This window comes from Ascaphus truei, chromosome 15 (genome assembly GCF_040206685.1).
Source record: "Ascaphus truei isolate aAscTru1 chromosome 15, aAscTru1.hap1, whole genome shotgun sequence".
Lineage (NCBI taxonomy): Eukaryota > Metazoa > Chordata > Amphibia > Anura > Ascaphidae > Ascaphus > Ascaphus truei.
In genome coordinates, this window is record NC_134497.1 from 17,486,862 (window position 1) to 17,508,988 (window position 22,127).

The following is a 22,127-nucleotide window of genomic DNA, read 5'->3' on the forward strand; positions in this document are numbered from 1 at the left end:
CAGCGCAACAACCCCTGTGCCTCCCGCTGCCTCCAACCCCTGCGCCTCTGCCCCTCCTTCCGGCATTGCCTCCCGCTGCCTCACACCCCGGCCGCTACAGTCAGCGGGGGACCGAGCGCCCGGGACAAAGCGGGGGAGCGGACATCCGGCCGGGGGAGCGGCCACGACAATTTCAAACATGCTGCCTCCCGCTTCACATCCACGTGGGAGCAGGCGGGTGAGGGGGCGGCCGATGCATGCACGCGCCCCCTTCTGCAGATGGAAGGTTTCGGGGGGGGTGACATATGAACGCCAGACAGTGGGGGAAGACGGAGCCAGCGGACACATGATACATTAATTGTCACTTACCCCCCCCCCTCACCTCCCGCACCTCCCCCTCACTTCCCCAGCCCACCTCCCCCCCTCACTCCCGCCCCTCACCTCCCCACCCCTTCCCCCCCTCACCTCCCCCCCTCACTCCCCCCCCTCACCCCTTCACCTCCACCCTCCCCCCCTCACTTCCCCCCCACCCCTTCCCCCCCTCACCCCTTCCCCCTCCCCCCTCACTTCCCCCCCCCTCACCCCTTCCCCCTCCCCCTTTCCCCCCTCCTCACCCCTTCCCCCTCCCCCTTTCCCCCCTCACTTCCCCCCCTCACCCCTTCCCCATCCCCCCTTCCCCCTCCCATCCTACCACCCTCCCTTCCCCCTCCCCTCCCCCCATCCATCCCCCCTCCCCTCCCCTCCCCCCTCTCCCCTCCCCCATCTCCTCCCCTCCCCCCTCTCCCCCCTCCCTCCTCCCCCCCCCTTTCCCCTTCCTCCCCCCTTTCCCTTCCTCCCCCCTTTCCCCTTCCTCCCCCTCCCCCCTTTCCCCCCTTTCCCCTTCCTCCCCCTCCCCCCTTTCCCCCTCCCCCCTTTCCCCTTCCTCCCCCTCCTCCCTCCCCCTTTCCCCCTCCCCCTTCCCCCCTTTTCCATTCCCCCTTCCCTCCTCCCCCTTTCACCTTCCCCCTTGACATCCCCTCACCCCACCTCCCCTCACCCCCCTCCACCTCTCCTCACCCCCTCCACCTCTCCTCGCCCCCTCTCCAGCTCCTGTCACCCCTCCACCTCCTGTCACCCCCCCTCCACCTCCTGCCACCCCCCTCCACCTCCTTTCACCCCCCTCTCCACCTCATGTCACACCCCCTCCACCTCCTGTCACCCCCCCTCCACCTCCTGTCACCCTCCCCCTCCACCTCCTTTCACCTCCACCTCCTGTCACCCCCCAACTCCACCTCCTGTCACCCCCCTCCAACTCCTGTCACCTCCACCTCCTGTCACCCCCCCCGCCTCCACCTCCTGTCACCCCCCCTACACCTCCTGTCATCCCCCCCACCTCCTGTCACCCCCCTCCACCTCCTGTCACCCCCCCTCCACATCCTGTCACCCCCCCTCCACCTCCTGTCACACCCCCCCACCTCATGTCACCCCCCCTCCACCTCCTGTCACCCCCCCCCTCCACCTCCTGTCACCCCCCCCCTCCACCTCCTGTCACCCCCCCTCCACCTCCTGTCACCCCCTCTCCACCTCCTGTCACCCCCCCTCCACCTCCTGTCACACCCCCACTCCATCTCCTTTCACCTCTCCCCCTCCACCTCCTGTCACCTCCCCCCCTCCACCTCCTGTCACCTCCCCCCCTCCACCTCCTGTCACCTCCCCCCCTCCACCTCCTGTCACCTCCCCCCTCCACCTCCTGTCACCTCCCCCCCTCCACCTCCTGTCACCTCCCCCCCTCCACCTCCTGTTACCTCCCCCACTCCACCTCCCTTCACCCCACCAAACCCCCTCACCCCACCTCCCCATAGAATGTAGTTATAGATGGAGACTTCCTAGCTTGGTGGTGATAAAAGTTATACACTTTCCTTAAACAATCTTGAACCTTGCAACCACCTGTTTTTCTCACTGTCCGCCCAATGTTCTTATCCATCAACATTAGAACATTGTTTCTTCATTGAGAAATCTTTTCTTTGATTTACAAAACCCCCTTTGTTCTGTCACTAACTATCTATAGGACTAACTGTGTTCCTAATCTGTAAAACCGATCTCTATTGTACTGTTTTTCACAAACTATCTATTTAACTAACCTTTAATTCCAAACTCCTGACTCTACATTATTCAGCTCCGCAGACATTAACCGTACCAAGTTTCATACAAAATGGAAATGAATAAAACAAGATAGATTCTTAAGTCCCATACAGCATCCCTACACCTGCCCGTCTTCAGACTGATTGATCCCTTTTTATCTTTGGGGAGGCAGCTAATAATTTCCAATATAGTTTCTATTTTAATACTAAGGGGCCTATGCAGAGAGCAGCGCTTTTTAAAATTGGAGAGGGGAATAAAAAGTAGGTTTAATGGAGAGTTTTATTCTCCATATGCAGAAATCGGCGAAATCCGCTATTTTTAGCATTACTGCATGTGGAGAATTGTAAATGAGGAGATGCGCGCAGCTGAAAGGGAAAAAAAAAATCGCGCATTTTTTTTTTATTTTCCCTATAGCCGGCGAGCTCCTGCTTCTTGCCAACTTTAGTTGGCGGAGAAAATTGAAGAAAATCGCGCCAAAAACAGCCGCTAGATGGCGAGCGCGCCTTTCTGAATTCGGATATTTTTCAGACTGGGAGATGTAGTTTCTCGCCAGCCGCGCGGCGAGATTTTCAAATAGAAAAAAAAATGGCACGTTTTTCCTACCTCGCCATTTTCAGCTGTTTTTTGCGCGATTTTCTCCGGAAAATGGCGAGATTTCAAATAGCGCTCCTCTCTGCATGAGGCCCTAAATTACTTATTTTAACTAGTTACATGCTGAATATATGCAGTATGTATATAGACACTATAACATAATTATTATTTAGGCTTGAAATCGTCCTATCTTCAAAGGAGAATATGAGGGAGAAGTTAAGTGTGACCCATAGGCAGCGTGCTTGTGATACTGGGTGTATCCAACAGTAATGTGCGTCCAACAGTAATGTAGAAGGAGGTAGCGGGCCAGGTTTGGGAGGAAATGTGAGGAGCTCCATCTTTGCCATGTTTAGCTTGAGTCTCCAGAGGGCCATCCAGGATAGGGTGACCACCCGTCCCCCTTTTCCCGGTACAGTCCCGGTTTTTCGTGAGCTGTACCGCTTTTCCGTGTGTACCGGAAATGTCCCGGATTTTCCTCAATGTGTCCCCATTTATTTATTTTTTGTCGCCGGCGGTGCGCGAGTAAGCTGCGGTGCGCTGTGCGCTGTGCGCGAGTCTGCGGCGGCGCGGAGGAGGAGACTGCAGCAGCCCGGCTGCTAAGTATTTTTTTTTTTTTATGCCTCCCCCCCCCCCCCCCGGCAGTTTCCTACCTTGTTGGCCAATCCCCAGCGTCCCGGCATTAAGCCCCGCCCCCCGGCATCATCCTTCACCAAGGACCGGCATGCGGAATGGATGGAAGGAAGGGTGCCTGGGGGCGGGGCTTCCGCTTCCTGCGGCAGAGCACACGTGGTGTGTGTCTCTGCCCGCGGCTCCTGGCTCTTCTGCGCGGTGTCTCCCCCCCCTCTGCCCGTCCGGGGGGATAGGAGGTGGGTTTTTTATCCTTTGCCTCCTGTCCTGGCGCTTCCCCCCCCCCCTGTCCCCTTGGTTCGGGAGATGGGCGCGGGGGCTGGCAGTGGTGGCTGCGCGGTGTTCCCCCATTCTGCCCCGGGAGCCCGTGGCTGCCCTCCGGGGGAGGGGGGGGCGGCAGTTTACCTTTGTGTCCCGGCGCTCCTATCCCCCCCCCCCCATAGGTGCGGGAGATGGGCGCGGGGGTGGGTGCAGGGGGAGGCGGAGAGCCACCTGCTCGTGGCTGCCTCTGTCTGTACTCCAGTCTGTGTGTGTGTGTGTGTGTGTGTGTGTGTGTGTGTGTGTGTGTGTGTGTACCAGTGTCTGTGTGTGTGTGTGTACCAGTGTCTGTGTGTGTGTGTGTGTGTGTGTGTGTGTGTGTGTGTGTGTGTGTGTGTGTGTGTGTGTGTACCAGTGTCTGTGTGTGTGTACCAGTGTCTGTGTGTGTGTGTGTACCAGTGTGTGTGTGTGTGTGTGTGTGTACCAGTGTGTGTGTGTGTGTGTACCAGTGTGTGTGTGTGTGTGTGTGTGTGTACCAGTGTGTGTGTGTGTGTGTGTGTACCAGTGTGTGTGTGTGTGTGTGTGTGTGTACCAGTGTGTGTGTGTGTGTGTGTGTGTACCAGTGTGCGTGTGTGTGTGTACCAGTGTGTGTGTGTGTGTACCAGTGTGTGTACCAGTGTGTGTGTGTACCAGTGTGTGTGTGTACCAGTGTGTGTGTGTGTGTACCAGTGTGTGTGTGTGTGTGTGTGTGTGTGTACCAGTGTGTGTGTGTGTGTGTGTACCAGTGTGTGTGTGTGTGTGTGTGTGTACCAGTGTGTGTGTGTGTGTGTGTGTGTACCAGTGTGCGTGTGTGTGTGTACCAGTGTGTGTGTGTACCAGTGTGTGTGTGTATGTGTGTGTGTGTGTGTGTGTACCAGTGTGTGTGTGTGTACCAGTGTGTGTGTGTGTACCAGTGTGTGTGTACCAGTGTGTGTGTACCAGTGTGTGTGTGTGTGTGTACCAGTGTGTGTGTGTGTGTGTGCCAGTGTGTGTGTGTGTGTGTGTGTGCGCCAGTGTGTGTGCGTGTGCCAGTGTGTGTGTGTGTGTGTGTGTGTACCCGTGTCTGTCTCCCCCTGTCCCTCTCCCTCCCCCTCTCTCTCCCCCTCTCTCCCTCACCCTCTCACCCTCCCCCTCCCTCTCTGTCCCTCTCCCTCTCTGTCCCTCTCTCTCTCTCTCTGTCCCTCTCTCTCTCTCTCTGTCCCTCTCTGTCTGTCTCTGTCTCTCTCACCCTCTGTCTCTCTCACCCTCTGTCTCTCTCACCCCCTGTCTCTCTCACCCTCTGTCTCTCTCACCCTCTGTCTCTCTCACCCTCTGTCTCTCTCACCCTCTGTCTCTCTCTGTCACCCTCTCTCTGTCACCTTCTCTCTGTCACCTTCTCTCTCTCTCTGTCACCCTCTCTCTCTCTGTCACCCTCTCTCTCTCTGTCACCCTCTCTCTCTCTCTCTGTCACCCTCTCTCTCTCTCTGTGTCACCCTCTCTCTCTCTCTGTGTGTCCCCCTCTCTCTCTCTCTCTGTGTCACCCTCTCTCTCTCTCTCTGTGTCACCCTCTCTCTCTCTGTGTGTCACCTTCTCTCTCTCTCTCTCTCTCTCTCTCTCTCTCTCTCTCTCTCTCTCTCTCTCTCTCTCTCTCTGTCACCCTCCCTCTCTCTGTCACCCTCTCTCTCTCTCTGTGTCACCCTCTCTCTCTCTCTGTGTGTCACCCTCTCTCTCTCTGTGTCACCCTCTCTCTCTCTCTGTGTCACCCTCTCTCTCTCTCTGTGTCACCCTCTCTCTCTCTCTCTCTGTGTCACCCTCTCTCTCTCTCTGTGTCACCCTCTCTCTCTCTCTGTGTCACCCTCTCTCTCTCTCTCTCTGTGTCACCCTCTCTCTCTCTCTCTCTCTCTGTGTCACCCTCTCTCTCTCTCTCTCTGTGTCACCCTCTCTCTCTGTCTCTGTGTCACCCTCTGTCTCTGTCTCTGTGTCACCCTCTGTCTGTCTCTGTCTCTGTGTCACCCTCTGTCTCACCCTCTGTCTCTCTCACCCTCTGTCTCTCTCACCCTCTCTCTGTCTCTCTCACCCTCTCTCTGTCTCTCTCACCCTCTCTCTGTCTCTCTCACCCTCTCTCTGTCTCTCTCACTCTCTCTCTGTCTGCCTCTCTCTCACCCTCTCTCTGTCTGCCTCTCTCTCACCCTCTCTCTGTCTGCCTCTCTCTGTCACCCTCTCTCTCTCTGTCACCCTCTCTCTCTCTGTGTCACCCTCTCTCTCTGTCTCTGTGTCACCCTCTGTCTCTGTCTCTGTGTCACCCTCTGTCTGTCTCTGTCTCTGTGTCACCCTCTGTCTCTCTCACCCTCTCTCTGTCTCTCTCACCCTCTCTCTGTCTCTCTCACCCTCTCTCTGTCTCTCTCACCCTCTCTCTGTCTCTCTCACTCTCTCTCTGTCTGCCTCTCTCTCACCCTCTCTCTGTCTGCCTCTCTCTCACCCTCTCTCTGTCTGCCTCTCTCTCACCCTCTCTCTGTCTGCCTCTCTCTGTCACCCTCTCTCTCTCTGTCACCCTCTCTCTCTCTCTGTCACCCTCTCTCTCTCACCTCTCGCTCTCTCTCACCTCTCGCTCTCTCTCACCTCTCGCTCTCTCTCACCTCTCGCTCTCTCTCACCTCTCGCTCTCTCTCACCTCTCGCTCTCTCTCACACCTCTCGCTCTCTCTCACCTATCGCTCTCTCTCACCTCTCGCTCTCTCTCACCTCTCGCTCTCTCTCACCTCTCGCTCTCTCTCACCTCTCGCTCTCTCTCACCTCTCGCTCTCTCTCACCTCTCGCTCTCTCTCACCTCTCGCTCTCTCTCACCTCTCGCTCTCTCTCACCTCTCGCTCTCTCTCACCTCTCGCTCTCTCTCACCCTCTCTCTCTCACCCTCTCTCTCTGTCTCTCTCACCCTCTCTCTCTGTCTCTCTCACCCTCTCTCTCTCTCTCTCTCTCACCCTCTCTCTCTCTCACCCTCTCACCCTCTCTCTCCCTCTCTGTCTCTCTCACCCTCTCTCTCTCTCTGTCTCTCTCACCCTCCCTGTCTTATTTTAACTGCCGTATACCTACACCGAAGTAACCTACCCTTCTTTCTTCCAGATCTGACTCAAGTTTCACACGGGAGACCTCTGAAGACAGGTAGGGAACACCTCCCCTCCAGTATAGTACCTTGAGGGACTGCGGATCAGGTAAGATCCCAGGCGGGATTGCTGCTTTAGAAATTGTGAAGAGGGGGCATCCAGACACTGGTTAAGGGGTTCAGAATCATTCACATCTGGGTTTTTTTTGTTCGATTAGTGAGGTCAACACACACACACACACAACTATGTAACAAAGACTAATGGTCGTAAGTATAAGTGTACTACAATAAATAAACTGTTATGTAAAAAAAAAATGTCCCGGTTTTTCATTTTCAAAATCTGGTCACCCTAATCCAGGATGATAACGTGGAGAGACATCCAGAGACTTTGGTCTGTACAACAGGTGTAAGGTCAGGGTTTGAAAAGTAAACGTGTGCATCATCAGTATAAGGTGATATTTTAACCCAAGAGATGTGATTAGGACACCCAGAAGAGTGCATAAAAAGAAAAGAGATGGGGTCCCAGGGCGGAGCCCCGGGGTAACCCCCACACAGAGATCAACAGAGGAGGATGAGGTGTTAGCAGAAGAGACACTGAAAGTATGATGAGAGAGGTAAGAGGAGAAGACACGAAATCCAGGGGGAGCATAGGGAAGAAACACAAAATAAAACAGATCTAAGTGCAGTGGAATTATAAATGGGGAAGATGAGTTTCCAAAATCTTGGCTCCTGTGGAATGACTACTTACAAGATGTAAGAGTCAAAACAGCAGGGTTGGCATTCAGTCAATGGTGGATGTGTAGTGTAGCAATCGTCAGGGTGGTGTTCAGGTACTCAGGAAGGTAAGTCCCTGGTAAAAGAGAGAGAACAAACTTGCATAGCGCAGATCAACCAAGGTGTAAAAATTATTTATCTAAGTAAATAATGCACTCACAATATAAAGAATAAAATCGGGCATGTCACACTTAATAAGTGTATGAGAGGATATCAACAGCCAGCTGTCTCACCATACCGCAACTCTCCGCGCTCATCCGTCTCTGCCTCTGCTCAACTGCGTCACCGCACGGCTCGGCGTCTGACGTCAGATCCGGTTTCGTCTGTTGGTGGGGGCTGTACCTTCCGTGAGTCCTCATCAGACTGCTCCGCAAGAAAGACTCCCACTCAACGCGTTTTTCTCCTGACAAAGCCGACGTGATTATGTAGCGAAACGCGTTGAGTGGGAGTCTTTCTTGCGGAGCCGCCTGGAGCGGACTCACGGAAGGTACAGCCCCCACCAACAGACGAAACTGGATCTGACGTCAGACGCCGAGCCGTGCGGTGACGCAGTTGAGCAGAGGCAGAGACGGATGAGCGCGGAGAGTTGCGGGATGGTGAGCCAGCTGGCTGTTGATATCCTCTCATACACTTATTAAGTGTGACATGCCCGATTTTATTCTTTATATTGTGAGTGCATTATTTACTTAGATAAATCATTTTTACACCTTGGTTGATCTGCGCTATGCAAGTTTGTTCTCTCTCTTTTACCAGGGACTTACCTTCCTGAGTACCTGAACCACCCTGACGATTGCTACACTACACATCCACCATTGACTGAATGCCAACCCTGCTGTTTTGACTCTTACATCTTGTAAGTAGCCATTCCACAGGAGCCAAGATTTTGGAAACTCATCTTCCCCATTTATAATTCCACTGCATTTAGATCTGTTTTATTTTGTGTTTTTCCCTATGCTCCCCCTGGATTTCGTGTCTACTACTGTTACCATCGGGGACGAGTGAAGACTGCCCCTCCCAGTGGGTCTGAGCAGGGGGTGAAATTGTATACACAATTTATATTTTCACATCAATGTCTCACTTATTATAAGATATATATATATTTTCACTTTATTTTTAGTGATCACCCTTTATCTGTTTGCGCCTGTTTTCACTTTATCACTATACTAGAGGTAAGAGGTGATCCAGTATAGAGCTTTCTTACGAATACCAAAGTATGGAGAATGTGAAGGAGAAGAGGGTGGTCTACAGTATCAAATGCTGCAGAGAGGTAGAGTAATATGAGCAGAGTGTAGTGACCTTTGTCTTTGAGTGGTAGCTGTGAGTATAAATGTAAGGCTAAGTCCCCGGTGGCCGCTGTGGTGCGTGCTGTGGCATGCGTGCCGCACACAAGACACAGCCCTCAATCGGGCAGGCCCCAGTCGGCGTGTCTGCTTGAGCACAAGCCACAATGCGCGACCACCTTGGCAAAAAGACAAGCTTTTTGTCTTTTGGTGCGGCTGCCGAGCATTGGACACGTCAAGGCGGCGGTTCAGCCAATGAGGGCGAACCAGCCATGTGACATCATGGCCATGCCCCCGCCATGCCTTCCCCTGTCGGATCTCCTGCTCGTCTCTGAAAAGCTCATCCGCAGACCACTGGTCGCGGCTGAAACGGGTGCACACTCCGCCAGATGCTCCGGCGCGCGTGCACCCATGACCACTGGGGTCGTGGCCTAAGTAGTAGATGTGAAGAGAACGACGACGGGAGGAGACCAACAACGTGAGGAGACCAGGTGCCGGAGGAGACCAACAACGTGAGGAGAGTGGCAACTGTAATAGAAAATAGGGAATTCTTCCCGCGAGGACAAAGCTGCACAAGTGTCAATGTCTCTCTACACCCATTCCAAATATGTGTAGCAGTTACTAATCAGATGGATTTATTCCGCAACCTATACTTTAGCTGCCTATGACTCCTGTGTTATTTATTCTTTATTAATTATACATTGGAATATTTCTTTTAATATATAGCAAAAGTATGTGAACTAAAGGCATTTTATTGATTATTGACCCTATTAAAAGTTATGTATTCATTTTATACATCCATTCCTCTCTACTTCTATTTGTGACGGAGTGCCACTTGCATAAGGGTACTTTCCTCCTTTTTGTTCTCTTAATAAATTACATAACCCCAGAAATGTACACATAACATGCTGGAGAGGACATACTGCAGCTTTTAGGCTTGAAGTTCTTGTTCAAATTAACATGACAGGTGCCAGTTTTCTGCTGGCAAAGCACTAGCTGCCCAAACGGAGTGATCGTCTTTGGCTCTGTAGACCGTTGCCCTTCTGCGAGACTTTAATTACTTCTCCGAACTTTGATGTCATATTTACATTGGAACAATTCAATGAAACAATGACGTTTTAAGACTGAGAGTTCCTTATTGACTTCAGTCTGTTTCCATCTTCTCATGTGTATAAAAAGCCATCATCTCTACCTATTCCTTCACACAACAAGAACCTTCAGAAATCAACTCATCACTAAGGCTTGGGTAAGAATAAAGCATTGAAGGATGAAAAGCTCTCACCCTTCCCTTCCAATCTCAATGTCTGTCTCCATAACAGTATCTCTGCAATCTCCTGCACATACTCCTCTCGTTCTCCCCCTATCTCCCCAATATTCTCCTCTCCCTATCTCCTCAATATTCTCTCCTCCCTATCTGCTCAATATTCTCTCCTCCCTATCTCCTCAATATTCTCTCCTCCTTATCTCCCCAATATTCCCCATTTCCTATCTCCCCAATATTCTCACCCCCCTATCTCCCCAATATTCTCCTCTCCCGGTCTCCTCAATATTCTCTCCTCCCTATCTCCCCAATATTCTCTCCTCCCTATCTCCCCAATATTCTCCCTCCCTATCTCCCCAAAATTATCACCTCACTATCTCCCCAATATTCTCTCCTCCCTATCTCCCCAATATTCTCTCCTCCCTATCTCCCCAATATTCTCCTCTCCCTATCACCCCAATATTCTCTCCTCCCTATTTCCCCAATATTCTCTCCTCCCTATCTCCCTAATATTCTCTCCTCCCTTTCGCCCCAATATTCTCTCCTCCCTATCTCCCCACTCCCTGTCACTTACCTATTTTCCTGTCACTAGTTGATACTATCAGTATGACTCTGCCGTGGTGTATTTCTCTTTGTCTCTTTCTCCAGCTCACACGTCCTCTTTATTCTCCATTCAGTTCCCTTCTCTCCGTTCTTATCTCACACTGGCCCATATTCACTAATCAGTCTTCTACCAAACACCTCCCAGCACATTCAACTCAACGTCCAAGGGTGTCTTATGTCAGAAGTCTGCTTAGTTGATATGGGCTTATAGACTCTCCTCGACTTATTGATTGCTACTCATCTCCATATCTCTCTGGGTACCCATACTGTACCTGTATCTGTGTCACATCTCTGCCCCTTATGTTGCCTCTGCATGTTTCTCCCCAGCCTAGAAGTCTGACAAACCCAAGATGTGGAAGTTGGTGTGTTTGGCTCTTATCTTGGGACTCTCCCTCCCATCGGCTGATGCTGGTGCAGCTTCTTGTGACTATTGCAACGTTTACAATGGTAAGTAAAGTGCTCTGTTAGTCTAGGTCAGGAGTGGCCAACTCAAGGGCCATCAACAGGTCAGGTTTCAAGGATATCCCTGCTTCAGCACAGGTGGCTCAATCTGACTCAGTTAAAGACTGAGCCACTAAAGGAGCCCCCTATGCTGAAGCAGGGATTTCCCTAATTCCTGACCTGTTGGTTGCCCTTTATGACTGGAGTTGGCCACTTCATTGATAGTCAATGGCTAAGCCACTGATTGAGCCCCTTGTGCTGAAGCAGGGATAGCCTTAAAACCTAACCTATTTGTGACCCTTGAGGACTGGAGTTGGCCACCCGTGCAAGATGAAGATGCAACAAGTAACAGCATTTATGGAATATCCCAAACCTCCAGGATTAACCTCCTGCCCCCAATACTAAAAGTATACCATGCAAGCTAAGGGGGGGAGGGTCTCACGTAACCCTTTTTGCATTTACACTGCCCGTGCATTTAATGAAGCCACATTTCATTCAAAATTCTGTGGGGTAGATCCTCAGAGACCTGTTAAATCTGGGCTAATAACGTGATCTTACCTAATTAGGCACACTATTTTTATTCCATTTAACGGTATCCTCAAAGTGACTGAAATGCAAAAATAGCGCCCTTTATTAAAAGTAGCAGCGCTAATAACGGGAATGTACGTGCCACAGGGACGCGTGAAACACTACACTGCATACGCACCTTGGACAAACTTTAACACTTGCGATAAAGACGCGTCAGTCATGTGCGTTACCCAAAACGAATGCAATGCTTGTCATAATAATGAGAAATGTTGTATTTTTACACTTATTCACTTTTCTCATTATTTCTAGTGCCCTTCATTTATTTTAATTGTACATTAATACAAGTTAATTATTCATTAGTAGTAATATTATAGAGGTATGTATTGATAAACATTATTATACACCCATACTTAATACAGTATATGCCATAGTAGGTCACACAACATTGTAAATTAATACAAGTTAATTATTCATTTTTATTATGATAGAGGTATGTATGGATAGAGATTATTGTTCACCCATACTTAATACAGGAGAAGGAGTAGCTCAGTGAGTAACGACACTGACTGACACGGAGCTTGAAGCAGGGGAGCCTGGTTCAATTCCCAGTGTCGGCTCCTTGTGACCTTGGGCAAGTCACTTTATCTCCCTGTGCCTAAGGCACCAAAAAAATATATAGATTGTAAGCTCCACAGGGCAGGGACCTGTGCCTGCAAAATGTCTCTGTAAAGCGCTGCGTACAATTAGCAGTGCTATACAAGAACATGCTAGAAAAAAAAAAAAATTTAGGTCACACCAACATATCGTACATTCACTTTAATCACTAAAAACCATAATATAGTTTATGATGTGTTTCAGACATGTATATGATCCCTAATATAAATCTTTGTATGACACATTTAACTGGATGTAATGAAAGCGTTAAGTCCTATACAATGCTTGTCGGCTATTCCCAGTGTGGTACTGTATTAGATAATACTTACTGCACTGTTATTGCTTTTTACCCTTGATGCTCTTTTTAATGAGTTTTAATGTATTAAGCTTCCTTGGGCTGTTATAGCAATTACACTATTTGAGAAGACACAGCACTTCCTCTTTTAAAATAGGCGGCCATATTGTGTGCCCCATGAAACAGCACATCAAAAACAGATATCTCCAGAATTCAACAACAGAATGTAAAACGAGTAGAAGATGCTAAAAACCTGCAGCGAAATAGCATAGCAATGGTAAAAAAGAAAAAAATAATTTTGTATGGGGAGCAGATCGCTGCTATAAAACTTACACGATGGATGTTTTGTTGAACTATATCCATTGTTGTAATAATAATTATAGTTGTCATAATTAAGGATTGCCATAATGACAATTCCTATGGTTACGCTAGGTGTCTATTCTATGAGGATTCTATGTTATTTTTAGCAGAGTAGAAAGGACAACAGTTTTCTCTAAACTTTGGGGTTCAAATTTGGAAACACAAAAGCCCCCAAATGTTCTTGGCAACAACTCAGAAGGAGCTTCCCATCGATGTGTGACAAGACTGGGTAGCAAAAAATTGTATAGTCAGAAAGGTTTTATTCCAAAACTTCTACATTTGGGAAATTCAAACATCGGATCATTGTCCTGGACTTCAAATTAAATGTTGGCCTTCTGGGACTTCTTAGGTGAGTACATGGTTACATGGGAGATGGAAAATGTCCTAATTTCTTGCACTAAACCAGCAATCTTTTCTTTAACAGTTCCTCCTTCTGCTCTTCCCCAGATCGTTTCCAAGGTCGGGTCTCTGTGTGTAGGGTCCTGTGTGTTGTGTTCCAGTGTGTAGGGTTCCTGTGGGTACGGTTCCTGTGTGTAGGGTCCTGCGTGTAGGATCCTGCGTGTAGGATCCTGTGTGTAGCATCCTGTTTGAAGGGTCCTGTGGGTACAGTTCCTGTGTGTAGGGTTCCTGTGTGTAGGGTTCCTGTGGGTACGGTCCTATGTGTAGGGTTCCTGTGGGTACGGCTCCTGTGTGTAGGGTTTCTGTGTGTAGGGTCCTGTGTGTAGGGTTTCTGTGTGTAGGGTTTCTGTGTGTAGGGTTTCTGTGTGTAGGGTCCTGTGTGTAGGGTTTCTGTGTGTAGGGTTCCTGTGTGTAGGGTTCCTGTGTGTAGGGTTTCTGTGTGTATGGTTCCTGTGTGTATGGTTCCTGTGTGTAGGGTTCCTGTGGGTATGGTTCCTGTGTGTAGGGTCCTGTGTGTATGGTCCTTGGGGTAACCCCAGTCATTAACCTGTTCTTTTCTAGTCCTCGGCTCAGTTCCACAGTCGTCTGATAAAGTTAATGCAGGAATTTAACGAGATGTTAGTTAACTTATATCTAAAGCTAAGACCCTGAAACATGGGTTATATACATTGTATTTCCCAGGTATCTCAGGGGGTTTCAGCTTTGCTCACGGGTACAGTATTATAAAAAGGAGTCTATGTTTAATTTACAGACATTGGATTCTTTCTCTATCTTCTCCCTCCCCCATATTTCACTGTCTGGGTGGGAGTAACGCCCTATGTAGGTGACAGGCTTAGCACCATGTTATTTGTAGCTAATGTAAGGTTATGCTAACTTTACATGGCGATAAGTCTATGCTAATGAGATATACAACGGCCGTTGTTATTGTACGTAATTAGCTCTGTGGATTTAAATTAACCTCAAGGACAAACACGTTACTGATTGTGTTACGTGAGGTTATGAGCCCGGATATATCGGACCTCTGTGTAGCCGAACTTGTGTATTTCAGGCCCCTCTGCTAGCAAAAGGGGGGGAGTGGGTTCTAAGGTTCTGAACAAAGAAAGTCAAGATGTTTGAACAAGCCGGACAGAATCGTGTCGTTCCTCCCCGTCTTGCTTATCCTCCCCGTTTCCCATATCCCCCCCCCATCTCCCTTTTCTCCTCCCTGTCTCCTTTTTCCCTCCCAATCTTCCTTTCACCCTCCCATCTACTTTTCCCCTCCCCGTCTCCCTCTCCCCCTCCCCATCTCCTTTTCCCCTCTGCATCTCCCTTTCCCCCTCAACGTGTCCCTTATCCCCCCATGACTCCCTTTCCCTCCCTGTCTCCCTTTTCCCCTCAACGTCACTCTTATCTCCCCCATCTCCCTTTTTCACTCCATGTCTCCATTTCCCCCTCTCCATCTCACTTATCCCTGTCTCCCTTTTCTCCCCCATCTCCCTTTTCCCCTCCCCATCTCACTTATCCCCCATCTCCCTTTTCTCCTCCCCATCTCCCTTTCCCCTCTCCGTCCCTCCCGGTCTTCCTTTTCCCCCACTCCATCTCCCTTTCCCCCTTCTGATCTCCCTTTAACCCTCCCTGTCTCCCTTTACCCCTCCCTGTCTCCCTTTACCCCTCCCTGTCTCCCTTTACCCCTCCCCATCTCCCTTTACCCCTCCCTGTCTCCCTGTCCCTCCCGGTCTTCCTTTCCCCCTCCCCGTCTCCCTTTCCCCCTCCCCGTATCCCTTTCCCCCTCCCCGTCTCCCTTTCCCCCTCCCCGTCTCCCTTTCCCCCTCCCCATCTCCCTTCCCCCCCCCCGTCTCCCTTTCCCCCCCCCCCGTCTCCCTTTTCCCCCCATCTCCCTTTACCCCTCCCATCTCCCTTTTCCCCCCTCATCTCCCTTTACCCCTCCCTGTCTCCCTTTACCCCTCCCTGTCTCTCTTTCCCTCCCTGTCTCCCTTTACCCCTCCCTGTCTCCCTTTTTGTCTCTTTGCCTTCTTGCCGTGCCCAGTGTTAGTGAGTGAGAGTAAACTTATTTGCCCCGCACAGAAGAGCTAAGTCAGGGATGTGAGCTACAGTCGGACTAATCTTTTCTATCGTTATGTCCTTTCCTTTACAGTGTATCTATAAAAGTGGTGGAATTTCAACGACTCACGTTGTCCGTGGATCCAGATGTTGGGAGGACTGTACAACGCATCTGTGTTTATGGAAGAAAGAAGATTCAAGTTTCGTAAGTAAATTGATTTTATGTCATAATTAAAAATATGTGAGTGAAGATAAATCACTACACTAACATTTTTAGCTGTTGTTTAGTATTAAAGACACTTTAAATAGCACTTTCAAGTGAAAGGGACATTGCCTGGGGTTCTGTGCAGCTTAGCACCACTTAGCAAATTTGGCCCATAATTTTTCGATTGGTGGCAAATGAATGTATCACACTTGCGATTGAAACTTTTTTAATGAAGAAGTTACATCCCCCACCCCTCACCCCCCCCCCCCCCCGACCTGGGGAGTCTGACTGAAGCAATGAAAAAGGAATGCCGCAGACACCCAGGTGGAATAAAACATTGACGCAAAGCAGCTTGATAACGTAGGCGCAAATCTATGCAACAGGAAACGCATACTCTTAGCATGGCAATATCCATGAATATCATCCCATACGCAGCCCTAATTGTCGGTAGTTTTTAACATAGACGACACGCGTTAACAAGATAAAGAAATCCAAACATTTCCGCCCATCTAGTCATGAACGGACAGACAAGCAGACAGTTAGGCTGCGGCCAGGCAGGGAACGCGCTGGCGCTCATGCGCGGTGACGACACACTCCCTGCTTGTCCGGGAGATTTGTGGCCGGCTAGGTGCGCACGCGGGAGGGTGGGTGGTGCAATTCGGGGGGCGCGGCCATGACATCACGAAGCTGGTTCGCCCTCTTCGGGCGATCCGCTCACGTGACGTGCAAGCGAGAGACAAATCTAATTTTGCTGCAGTTAAGCGCCGAGCAGGCGCAGGCGCTCGCTCACGCTGGGCACACACATTGCGGCAATGTGTTTCATCGCGGCCAGCGTGAGCATGCTCGCCCGCTCAGCGCCACCCTGGCTGCAGCCTTACAGGGAGGCAGGGAGACAAACACACACAAACGACAGTTACAGGGAGGCAGACAGACAGACAGGCAGACAGTTACAGAGAGGCAGATAAGCGACAGACAGACAAACAACAGACGATGGACATGCAGACAGAGGATGAGGAAGGTCAGATATATAGAGATCTGTTTCATGGTTCCTCTTCTCTCTATTTTTTCAGCGCATTGTTGCTACCTGTAGCCGATGTTAACGGCACGTTGTCCATCTGTTTTGACGTATATGCTGATGCTTCCGGTTCTGTAGTATCATATGCATGTGGAGGTGTACAGCTTTACGGAGATGGGCAGCTCACAGTTAAACTACTTGGAAGCATTGAGTAAGTACTGGGACAATTCTATGTACATTATTACTGCCACACAAGTTCCATACCAGCAAGCATTCCCTGTTTGTGTTGCCCGTGTTAAACAATGAAATGGTGGATCTATATTGTAATAATACTGTACAATGCCACGACAGTTATTAATTGCACTAAATCACAGATAACATTATGCTTCCTTCATTTAACCCGGTCAGGGCACTTTCACAAATTTCTTTAAATTTAGCCCATTGGATAATAAGAACCTATATTCATTCAGCGCCAATACCGGTATCGGCTATATTTGGAAAAATAACCAGAGTTCCAGCACTCTCTGACTCATAAAAGTCCAAAAACAAGGTATATGCCAAAAAAGTAAATAATTTAATATATGCACAAGATAATGTAGCACAACTTGGAGTGATGCGGCGCAAATGCATAAACAAACGTGGTGGTCCAATTTGTGTAGGTTCAGCTACATTTGGGAGTTACCTTGATGGGGCTACCCAGCTCGATTCATGTTTTGATCAAAGGATTCAACTAAACGGCTCATTTGTTATTAGACTTCTGTTTAAATGTAGAAAGATCACTAAAAAAATGCCAGCCAGTTTGCGAGGGGCGCGGGAATTATATATTTCCATAGATGTTTCTACTTTAGTCTTGTCCGGAACTGCAGATTATTCTAAGTGCTGCCCTGCCTGCGCACTGGGAATTTAATGAAATATAGGACATTCATGTTCATTTTTTAAATATAAATAAATAGATTCAGAGTAATCAATTCCTATTTGCGTTCTCAGCCTTACCCTGTCACATAAAGTCCTTCTGTAATTTAGCAGTAAATAAATAACGGATTTTGTGGGGAATGATTCTTTTTTAATTAAACTGTACATTCACTTCCATAAGAATACGGCAATTCTTACAATCTCACATTTTGGGCAAACTATGCGCTTAAGAAGGTTACAGGCAGACCGCCCCCCCCCCCCCCCCCACCACTGTCGCTAATAAGCATCCTTATTCTTCCCTAGTACTGCCCTCTAACTATTCTGCATACCACATAAAGTACATCTCCCAACATGTCTTATTCCATGAAAGAGGAACGAGAGAAGCATCTTGGCAATGTACCAAGTATTACAGGCTATTGGGTTACTACTAGCATGTTACAGGCTATCGGGTTACTACTAGCATGTTACAGGCTATTGGGTTACTACTAGCATGTTACAGGCTATTGGGTAACTACTAGCATGTTACAGGGCATAGAGGCACTACTAGTATGTTACAGGGCATCAGGGTCCTATTAACATGTTACATGCTACCAGGGTACTACTAGGATGTTACAGGCTATCGTGGTACTACTAGCATGTTACACGCTATCAGGGTACTACTAGCATGTTACAGGCTAACGGGTAACAACTAACATGTTACAGGCTATCGGGAATCATTTAACTTGTTACAGGCTGCCGGGGTACTACTAATATGTTACAGGCTATCAGGGTAATTCTAGCATGTTACAGGCCGTCAGGGTAGTACTAGCATATTACAGTCCGCAGGTGTACTACTAGCATGTTACAGAATGTGGGAATGGAGGGGAGTAGCCAGACATGACCCCTGCATTTTACATGCTTACGTTGTATGACCTAATCTGCTTCCCACACTGATCCCATGGTGTTTTCTCTTGCAGTGTGGATTTGAAGGGCGGTCTATACCTGGCACTTTTTGCTCAATACCGTAGTTGGGTCAGTATGATATTATTCTGCTAATAAAGCAACCGCTATGAACATCTCACAAACCCCAGCAAACGTATAATGAATTTAGAAACAAAATCATTTCAATAAACGTTATATAGTGCCAACCACAACATATAGGAGTATAATATATATATTTTTTTTTTTTAAATATAATTTTATATATATATATATATATATATATATATATATATATATATATATATATATATATATATATATATATATATATATATATATATATATGCTGTATATATTGTATTGGCAGGACAGCCTTGTAGGTAGGGTCAGTGAAGAACAGACACAATGTTTTCTCGTCAAATAAAGGACATTTATTTCCGTGACTGGGTAAAACAGATTATCCCGGGCCATTCTTCTGGGAATCTACCCCCTGGCTGGTAGTGCACCCAGCGTCCTTGCAGGCTTGTGAAGCTTTGGTTCCAATGCTGGGGTTGCGTTTCCGGTCCCAGGCAAGCCCTGCTTGTGGGACTGAAGCGCTGCATCTTTGCAGATCAATGCAAACCCAGCCCTGTGTTTCTTCAATAACATTTAATAACCCCTCGCATTACTTTACACTGTTATTTATTTATTTTACACCATCACGCTAAGAATCCCTCCGCAAAGGTTTAAAGCATAAAATGACAACGGCTGGAGAGGCCTTGGCCTACACAATGTTGGTTTATCAAACACTTTAGTTGCATTAGGCCATTAATCCGGAGCCGGTGTGAATAGAAGGGATTTCTTCACCATTACACAATAACCTTTCTGTCTTTTCCTATAGCTGGCAGGTGGAGCTCAGGCAGAGATCTGCAACAAACTTGTGAATGACCTGAATGCCCAACAAGGTAATCTGAGACACCGCTCCATGAATATAACCACGTTTTATGGCAGTAATTAGGACAACTTGCACAGATACAGATACTGTATGTGTTCCCCTTGTATTGTGACCAGGCCACGCTTCTTTGTTCTTCGGGTGTAATTCTATCAAATCCAAAGTGACCGTTGAATAGACTTGAATAGAGATTAAGGCGCTTTTGTGCTTTATTTCTCTTTGTTTATTTCACTCACATATGGCGGCTCCGGTAGAGAGGCACGTGGGACACGCCAGGGCAGCGCCTTTGGCTTTCTGCCTGGTTCACGGGGCCCTTCACGCTGTAACAGAACTTGCAATGATACGTTTGAAGTAATGTAATGTTTCTTCTTCTCGCAGTCTTGTGTAGTGCAGGAGAACAATGCCCAGCATCCTCAACATAACTGCAGAGGAGATGTTCGCTCTGTTATGCGCCAATGGAAACGGAGCAAGAACATATCGGGGAAATCACAGCTTTAGAAACGCAGATGTCCTGAGAGACGCAGATCCATTTTCTTGACCTCTCTGTAGGTCCCATGTGGGCTCTGGGAGGTTGACACTGCATTACGGGTAGCGGGGCCTATTCTCGACGTGGAATCACCAGTATCTGATTGTAAAGGCGATTTCACACTTTCAATAAATGATACACATTGCATTCAGTAACTGCTGCAGGACTACTCATTTCTTGTATGTGATATACCTCAGGCTCAGCCTGTCATTGGGGTGGTCATCGTCTTGGTCATTGGGCTGGTCTCTGCATTGGAAATGTGGGGGTTTGGCCATTTATGGGATGGGATAAATGTTGGCACCTACATTTTAGAGATTATTCCTATATCTGGACTAGGGTTGGGCAATACCATATACCAATATAGACAATAGTAATACCCCGATAATAAAATCTGAAAGCAAGGCGATATGGGAGGTAGTTTTATAATTGCGGTACTACATGGTCCAGAAACAAGAGAAAAGTGATGCATCCAAATCGGTCAAAGTTCCTCAATAATATATGTAAATAATACTGGATAGCAATGGAAAGTCCATGAATAATATGGCAATTATCAGGTGCGGGCTAGGAGTCTAGTGGGGTCCACATGACCACCACAGTTGAAACACCATAATAGCCCCCCCTAGTAACCAATATGAAATGAACAGAGGCACTGGTAAACATATGCATATATGTAGGGGCGCTCTGGCCCTGTTACCTTAGTGCTTGCAGGACTTCCAGATATCCAGGGCATGCAGTTCATCCAGGTAGATAGCCAGCAGGAAGATAGGTGAAGATGCGTTGCACTGCCTCAATTTCCAACTCCCAATGAGACCGGAAAAAATACAAAGTGAGCACTCAGCTGAATAACAGGTCAGGTTTATTGCAGGGTGGTGCAGCAAGGGAACAGCAAAGCAACACGAACGCACCTACGCGTTTCGTGCACGAGGCACTTTATCACTTGATAAAGTGCCTCGTGCACGAAACGCGTAGGTGCGTTCGTGTTGCTTTGCTGTTCCCTTGCTGCACCACCCTGCAATAAACCTGACCTGTTATTCAGCTGAGTGCTCACTTTGTATTTTTCCCGGTCTCATTGGGAGTTGGAAATTGAGGCAGTGCAACGCATCTTCACCTATCTTCCTGCCGGTACTACATGGTGCCTGCTTCTTCGGCCGGAGAGAGGTGCAACTTTGATACTTCCGGGCTGTGAAGTCTCTGTCTCCCGAGTCCTCCCTCTCTTGTGAATGCAGAATCAGATAAGGGGGAGAGAGTTCTGACAGCACAGGTGAGAGAGAGTGTGTGAGACTGCCGCTGCAGCACTGAAACTCCTCTCCCACACTAGTTTCCTTCTACTGTTAACCCCTTCTCCACCCTCTCCATGGAGCACTTAACCCCTTCCTCTCTCACCCCTGGGACACTTTACCTCTCCTTCCTTTTGGAACTCAAACCCTTCCCCTTCCCCTCATTTCCCCCCTAGGAGTAAAACCCAACCTTCCTCCCCCTTCCCCCCTGAGACTTCTTCAATCCCCTGCATTCATCTTCCCTCATCCTATCACTGTCACAAAAACTGCTCCCATCACCCTAAAATAACCCTGATTCCATCATGCTCACCTACACTGCTCCCATCTCATTTCCATCCCCCTCATCCAATCACTCACCTACACTGCTCCCATACCCGTAACATCCCCCTCATCCCATCAGTCTCACCTACACTGCTCCCATCTCCCTAACATCCCCCTCATCCCATCACTCAACTACACTGCTCCCATAACCCTAACATCTCCCTCATCCCATCATTCACCTACACTGCTCCAATCTCCCTAACATCCCCCTCATCCCATCACTCACCTACACTGCTCCCGTCCCCCTCATCCCATCACTCACCTACACTGCTCCCATCCCCCTCATCCCATCACTCAACTACACTGCTCCCATCTCCCTAACATCCCCCTCATCTCATCACTCACCTACACTGCTCCCATCCCCCTAACATCCCCCTCATCCCATCACTCACCTACACTGCTCCCATCTCCCTAACATCCCTCTCATTCCATCACTCACCTACACTGCTCCCATCCCCCTAACACCCCCCTCATCTCATCACTCACCTACACTGCTCCCATCCCCCTAACATCCCCCAAATCCCATCACTCACCTACACTGCTCCCATCCCCCTAACATCCCCCTAGATCCCCTCATCCCATCACTCACCTACACTGCTCCCATCCCCCTAACATCCCTCTCATTCCATCACTCACCTACACTACTCCCATCCCCCTAACATCCCCCTCATCCCATCACTCACCTACACTGCT

At 48.8% G+C, this 22,127-nt stretch overlaps 2 long non-coding RNA genes across 2 annotated transcripts; both read left to right on the forward strand.

The window, feature by feature from the left end:
* Nucleotides 1-9,852: 9,852 nt before the first annotated feature.
* LOC142466620 (uncharacterized) lies at nt 9,853-11,059 on the forward strand. The gene is made up of 2 exons (XR_012788184.1): nt 9,853-9,991; nt 10,937-11,059. It is a non-coding gene; the product is annotated as an uncharacterized LOC142466620 (long non-coding RNA).
* Nucleotides 11,060-13,135: 2,076 nt separating this feature from the next.
* LOC142466621 (uncharacterized) lies at nt 13,136-19,991 on the forward strand. The gene is made up of 6 exons (XR_012788185.1): nt 13,136-13,236; nt 15,421-15,531; nt 16,602-16,757; nt 18,415-18,469; nt 19,260-19,323; nt 19,689-19,991. It is a non-coding gene; the product is annotated as an uncharacterized LOC142466621 (long non-coding RNA).
* Nucleotides 19,992-22,127: the final 2,136 nt, after the last annotated feature.